The sequence below is a fragment of the Alexandromys fortis genome, unplaced genomic scaffold, assembly GCF_014885135.2.
Source record: "Alexandromys fortis isolate MF-2015 unplaced genomic scaffold, M_Fortis_MF-2015_v1.1 scaffold_65, whole genome shotgun sequence".
Classification (NCBI taxonomy): Eukaryota; Metazoa; Chordata; class Mammalia; order Rodentia; family Cricetidae; genus Alexandromys; species Alexandromys fortis.
Window position 1 is genome coordinate 4,214,399 of NW_026067986.1, and position 7,511 is coordinate 4,221,909.

The window sequence follows — 7,511 nt, forward strand, 5'->3', positions numbered from 1 at the left end:
AGAGGGGAGGGGAGAGAGAGAGAGAGAGAGAGAGAGAGAGAGAGAGAGAGAGAGAGAGAGAGAGGCGCTCCCTAGATGCCATAGACCGGCCTTATGCTGGCCACTTTTCTGCCAGCTTGACCCAAGTTTCCCAGAGAAGGAACCCTCAATTAAGAAAATGCCTTAATTGAGCCAGTTAAGCATAGAGGGCATTTTCTTAATTAGTGACTCATGTCCATAAGTCCAGTCATTGTGGGGGAGGCCACCGCTGGGCTAGTGGTCCCGGGTTCTCTAAGAAAGCAGGCAGAGCAAGCCAGTAAACAGCACCCCTCCACGACGTCCGCGTCAGCTCCTGCCTCCAGATTCTTTCTCTGTTTGAGCTCTGTCCTGGCTTCCTTCAACTATGGGCTACAGCGCGCATCAGTAAGCCAAATAAACACTTTCCTCCCCAACTTGCTGTATGGTGTGAAAATAATCAGGAGTGGATCCTCGAGCTTGTTTCTGCTTTCTCCAGGTGTGACCGTTCTTCACCCTTGAAGTAAGAAAGGTTTTACCTGATTTTTTTTTTTCATTTTACAGGAGCCCACAGTTGAGAGACTGAATTATTTAAAGTGACTTTGGATTTTTAAAGAGGCTAAATTTTAAAGTGTTGGGATTTGTAGAGGCTGTGGGATTTTTAATTTCTTTTGACTTCCTTGCTATTTCATTTTAGATAGGGTCTCCCAAATCTCTGTAGGCCAGCATGACCGTTTGTTTTCACTTCCTGAGCCCTGGCATTTGCAGATACGCGTCACTGTTTCCAATTGATGTGGCCCTGTGCGTGCTAGGTAAGGGCTCTGTCAGCTGAGAGTATCCATGCCTCGCTTTCTTGTTTTTATGACTGTTTTATTATTTCATACCTTGGCTCACTTTTTACTTCTTCTTATGAGTCATTTGTTTCAATTTTTTTTGAGATTATAATATAATTATATCATTTCCCCTTCCCCATTTCCTGGGATTAGGGAGGCTGTTTCTAATGTTGTACATACTCTGGACACGGATGCGTCATGACTGGAGCCCAAGTTAAAAGCGTGTTTTCTTATTTGCTCTTCTGCATACTGTGGGACCTGCTGGTCCATGAGATTACAGTCAATGGACCGCTTCCACGGCCTTCTGTTGAGATGGACTTTGTCCTGGGCTTGCAAGCTGTCGGGTTGTTGCTGGGTTTGTTGATGTTTGGGGATTTTTATGTCCTTACACTTTGCCCCGCATTTCTGAACCAAAGCAGCCATTCGGCCTGCTGCTTCCAGGCTGGCTACTTGTTTCTGTTTTGCCAGCAGGTGCCATCTGCTGCCATGCGTGCCGCCGGAAGTCTGGAATTGTGGCGAAGAAGGAAGTGGGGCCGCGATGCTCAGAGATTGCCCTTTATCTTCCGCCTCTTCGGTGGTACTGTCGTGCAGCCTAGGTGGGCATGACTCAAGAGTGACCCAAGGGCCTTACGAAAGAAAGGGAAGTTGATGTTTGTCCTGGGTTGAGTTCTTGCTGCCCAACCTTCCTTCACCTCTGAGATCATTGCATTACTGAAGAAGCTGTACCACGATGCTACCATACAGCCCCCCTCGATGGCCCTTACTGTTAGCTGTCTCTCCTCATTTTCCCTTCATTACATTCCTTGTCTTCTCACTCAAGCCTCCTGTCTCCGTCTCTGTCCTGTCTCTCCAAAATCATATATTCTATTTCTTCTACCTTAGGAGATCTTCTCCTCTTCCCAGTCTCTCACCCACTAGATAACCTCTGTGCTTATATGGATTGCAGTGTGCCAATCAAAGGCTTAAACGCTAACATCTGCATTTAAGACATATACATAACGTTTGTATTTTAAGACCTAGGGACCTCATCCAGGATAGTTTTTTTTCCCTAGCTTCTGTATTTAACTGTAGTTTCATGGTTTCAGCTTTGCAACAGCTGAATAATATGTTGCTGTGTCAGTTTATGACATTTTCGCTATCCAGTCTTCCATTGATGGATATCTAGTTTTTTCCCCAGTGTATGCTACCATAAACAGAGCCACAGTGAACATAGCTGAACGAGCATCTCTGCCTTGTGATGAGGCATTATTCTCTGGGAATATACCCAAGAGTGATGTGGCTGGCTCTCATAGCCTCATGGATTTGAATGCTTGGTCACCACAAGGGGCAGCACTGTTTGAAAGGATTAGGAGTTGTGGCCTTTTGGGAGGAAGTGCGTCACTGGGGGTGGGCCTCGAGGTTTTTAAAGCCCAAGCCAGTCCACGGTGTCTCTTTCTTCCTGCTGCTCCAGATGTAAACCGCTCAGCGGCATATCTATGTGCATTCTGCATGATCCCTGCCGTGACGACAATGGGCTAACTCTGAAATTTAAGTAAGCCCCAACTAAATGCTCTCTTTTATAAGAAAAAAACAAAGAGTCTGCACTGTGTTCTAGAGTTTCATTCATTCTGATATGTGGCCCCGTAAAGGACTTCTGTTAAGTCAGTGAAGCCACGCCCCTTCAATTTAAACATCTCCAAAGCCCTGCCAAGTCCTGAACCCATCCGTGGGTTAACCCATTGCTAAAATAGTGCTGTATTGTTCAACATGTAAGGTTTTTGGGGTGCTTCATATCCTGACAGCATATGCAGGAGATATGGGGAGTGGACGCTGCTCTCCTCAGAACTGATACCCCTCACAGAGCTGGGCCGGAAAGCCGGAGATGGGACAGGAAAAATTTTGCCAGGTAGGTCACTTTGGAAAGCATACCAGGTTTTCACGATCTTTATATTTAATTTTCACTTCAAAGGAAAATCTTATCTTTGAAGCTAAAACTTGCTTACATTTTTCATTTTCATCTTGTGGTTTTCATTGATTCTAGAAGTATAATTAGAAGGGAGCTTGCCATTTTTCTTCATTATAAGTGATGGGGTTTTATAATTTGAGACTATTTTTAAGGGTCGCTTAGGCTTTGATTTTGCACAGAGAACCGCTGGGGTGGGGGTTGGCTTGTGGCCACCCTAGAGACTGCACTAGGCTACAGACACTGGCTTGGGAAGTGAGATGGCAGAAACAGTGATTTTGGACCAATTCCGAGGCCCGGGAGCATGATTACAAAGCCGGGGTTGCCAGCAGGGCTCCAGGTGGTCAGGTATGGCCTTGAGGATGTCCAAGGAAGCGGTGACAATGGGAGATGCAAGACCAGCCTTGAGCCCCTTCGGTGACATCAAGGACAGTGTCTAAGCAACTGGTAACTCCAGGGATCTCCATCCACACTTTACCTGGTCAGGGGCTTCCTGAAGGCCCTGACGACAAACTTGGTCCTGCTGCCCAGCTCTTCCACAGTTCTAAGGGTCTGATTGTACTTGACCAGGTGCTCAGATCAGCAAAGGGCAGCAGTGTTGATCCGCCCAGTGTGGGGCCCCACCCCCAGGTCAGCGATGATGAAAGTATCCCCAGTCTCCCCAGAGCAATGGAACACCATGGTGCCCCAACCATTGGACCGGGTCAGCATACACACCTGCAGAGGCTCAGATGCAGAGCCAACCTGGTTAGCTTTGAGCGGGAAGCAGCTGCATGGCAGCTCACTGACAGCCTCGGCAATCCTTTTAGTGCTGGTTACTGTGAGATCAACCTCAACCACGTAGATGCCTGCCTAGCCGTGCACTTCGGCCAGCTTCCCAGTCGATCTGGTCAAAGGGGTTCTCGGTGGACACCGCTGGATACTCCCAGATGAAGGACTTACACAGGTCAGCCCGCTGGTCGGATGTGATGTACCCGCTAGAGTCATCAGACTTGAAATGCAGGTCATACCTGCCAGACCTGAAGAACTCAGAGACGACCACATGCATGCCAATGACAAGCCTTCCTAACTGCGTCCTTTGGCAGCTCCAGAGTTTCTTTGTTCTCCAGGATGTAGGTGCAAACCTGCCCTCGTCACCCACTTTGGTGGCATGGTTCCTGTATTTCTCCTTGATGGCATTCTTCAGGTTGTGATAACCTCTACTGCAGTGCACATGGCTTCCCAGAAACCGGACGCCCCCAGAGGGAGGATCGTGGACTCCTGCATGGCCAGCTTGTTGCCAGAATGGGAACGTCCATTGATCACACTGAAAGCTGGGACCGACAGGATGACTTCAGGGTTGCCAGCCGTCAGAGATGTGACGGCAGAGGGGCACCCCCTTTTCTGCGGTGCCAGCTTTGCAGGCAGACAGGGACACTCCCAGGATGGCATTGGCACCGAATTTAGATTTGTTTCCAGTGCCGTCCGTCTCGATCATCAGTTTGTCTATCTTCTCGTGTCCCGCAACATTCCGGTTCGCGCTACCAGAGCAGGCGCCATAGTTTTATCGATGCGATGCGCTCCTCAGTCTTTGAGACACACCCTCTCCACATAGCGTGTCTTATCATCATCACGGAGCCCTAGGGCCTTAGAGATGCCTGTGGAGGCACCACTGGGCACGGCAGCTGGGAAGAGACCTTTTGAGATGTAGAGATGAACCTCAACAGTGGGATTCCTACGGGAGTCAAAGATGTCTCGGGCGTGGACCTTGAGATCAGACACAGCGAGTTTCTGACTGTCAGATCCACCCCTCAGAAGAACAGAAGTTCTGCAGACACCGTGGAGAGCGTATAGAAGAGCCATGCATGTGAGCCTGTGACCGAGCTTTAAGAGGATTTTGTAATTGAACTAACTGCCTACCTGCTTGTCCTCTAGAACTGGTAGTTAAAAGGCGCGGCCAGGGTGACGGGCATTTATTTAGCATTTACTAAGTAGAAAGTACTGTGTGTGTTATTATTTCCCATGCCTTCTTTTATCTGTCACTTTTCTCAAAGACACAAAGAAGAAGCCACAGTTACCTCCATCTGGCCAGTGGGAAGCTGGGACTCAGAAGTTCCGGGATTTTGCCTGGAGTTAGAAAGGTGATTGGCTGTTAAGTGGGACTAAATTAAGGTTGCTTGTCCTCCAAGTGAATGGTTTTAGCCCCTAGGGCATTCCGAAGTGTTCATCCAGTTAGAGGCCTTGAGTTTAGATGCAGGAGACAACTGTAAACTGGTTCAGTCTCTTCTTCTGTAAAGAAAATAGGACTTCTGTAACACGAAAGATGAAACTAATCTATTATCAAAGGCTTTGATCTTCTGAGTGAACTGGCTTTGAAGGTGGCTTGGATTGCCAGGATTATATGAAAATTGAGGTCTAGTGAGTATATAAGATGATTACCTGGATAAGAGGATTTAGGCAGATCATTTCCTTCAAAAGCCTCTGATTTGCCCTGAGGTCAACCATCTGATGAAGCCACAGGGAGATGTCCTGGGTTTATGCTCCCTCTGATAAGACTGGCTGTGTGAGGTCTCGTTTCTGCATTGGAGACACTAAAGCTTACTTTTGGGGTTGTTGGGAGGGTCAGGGGGTTGCTACTAGCATCTCTCAGTTTAGGAACAGTGAGGACAGAGTTCATTGTCCAGGTTTTCATTTGAAAGCAGAGACAGCTCACTAGCGAAGGACTGGGTGGCATCTGACTAGACAGAGGTGGCAGAGGCAAGAGAGGTGAAAGCCGAGGGGCTCCGGACCCAGAGCCCTGAGTGCTACTTAAATGCAGGCTCACAGTTCTGAAAGGTGGCCTCTTGCAGGCGCAGACAGAGGACTCCACTTTGAGCAGCATGGGTCAGCTTCCTTACTGGGGAGGGACCGATGATGCTTAATCCAGTTTCCTTATCACGTGCTCAGGTGTACAGGAAGGGAGAGCATCTGCATGTCAGTTGTTAAGGAAGCAGTGCCTTCTGGCTGCAATATCATTGTTGTAGAAGGCACAAGACATCAGCACGGTTACCTAGACTCTCAGTGCTGGCTTGGTGGATACCTAGTATCCAAAATGTACCATTCATTTGTCTGTCTGTCTATCTATCTATCACCCGTAAGTCTGTCTTTCCATCTATCTATCTATTTTATATCTCTCTGATATCTATTTGATATCTGTCTGTCTATCTATTACACATCAGTCTGTCTTTCTGTCTCTCTGATATCTATCTATCCTCATCATTGTTATCTATCATCTATCTATCTATAATCTATCTATCTATCTATCTATCTATCTACCCATCTTATCTATTATCTATCTATTCACCTATCCATCATCTATCATCTATCTATAATTTATCTATCATTTATCTATCCATCTTATCTATTATCTTTTTACCTATCCATCATCTATCATCTATCTATAATCTATCTATCTATATATCTATCTATCATTTATCTATCCATCTTATCTATTATCTATTTACCTATCCATCTTCTATCATCTATCTATCTATAATCTATATATCATCTATCTATTCATCTTATCTATTATCTATCTATCTATCTACCTATCCACCATCTATCTACTATCCATCTATATATTATCTATCCACCTATCCATCATCTATCTATCATCTATCTATCCACCTCACCATCTATCTATCTATTGATTGATTGATCAATCATTCATTCATTTATCTGTCTATCTGTCTTCTGTCTGGATCACTCTCTGGGAATTAAGTGATTCAATCATAGAAGGCATTAGAAGAATGTATGTGCGTAAGACGTGGGGCATAAACCTACAGAACTACTGCCTTACGTGAAAGTAAGGACCCAAGGGAGCCTGTGTGTGGCTGCCGGGCTTTCACAACACCCTCCCTCCTGATAGCTCATGGTCAAATGAGTTCCACAGTGACCCAGCTGACCTCCAGGGGTGACTCATTTTAATTTCGCTACCAAGCTTTTATAATTCTCGTGTAGTGTGGCACATAGATCGTGAAGATCCGTCTTACGCGAAGATTCTATTCTATAATCAAGAGATCAAGCTAAAGGCGTCTCTGGAAGAGAAGCAGTATGGTGGAATGGGTGGGTCTTACTGTAGTGCAGCCTGGGACATTTCAGGCTTGAAATGTGATTCTCGTCTAAAGGTTTGTCATACCATTACATAATCGAGTAATTTCTTCATCATGTGCCTTTGGGAGCCAAGGTTCCTCCTAGATCTGTTATAAAATCATATCAGATATGAGTATGAGCACTCAAATTGTTATGCAAGTCTTTAGGGGAAATTCCTAGTTATGGACTTAGGTCAGTTTTCACGACAAAAAAATTTAATGTATACAGCTAAATTTTTATTCAGAAATACGGTACTATTTTCTTTGTTGCTATTGCTGTTCACATAATAAACATAATGAAGCCATTGTTTTCATAAAATTAGGCTCTGATCTGCTTCTCTAGTTAAATCATTAATTTGTTTTCTCATTTGAGTCTATAATGAAAACAACTTGTGACCCCAAGTGGTTGAACAAAAAGAGTAAAGAAATCAAGATTATTGCATTACAGGGCTTAGAGCATAACTGTAGGGCACCAGGGTGAGTGCTCTAACCCAGGCCTCTGGCAGCATTACTGACGTGGTGTTCCTCAGAGCACAGAAACACGGATGTGGTACTAGGTAGGTAGCTGCAAGTCCCTATGGTACTAGCTGCTTCCTAAGTAGGAGGAAAGATGCAGTCTTAAAGATCTGGAGT

The 7,511-nt window shown here is 45.6% G+C and overlaps 1 protein-coding gene and 1 pseudogene across 2 annotated transcripts in view; one reads left to right on the top strand and one right to left on the bottom strand.

Annotated features, from left to right (window-relative positions):
- The window catches only part of Hecw2 (HECT, C2 and WW domain containing E3 ubiquitin protein ligase 2), a 304,844-nt gene that overhangs the window by 75,170 nt on the left and 222,163 nt on the right, over nt 1-7,511 (top strand). The window lies entirely within an intron of this gene.
- On the bottom strand, nt 3,244-4,611 carry LOC126511779 (alpha-enolase-like; annotated as a pseudogene).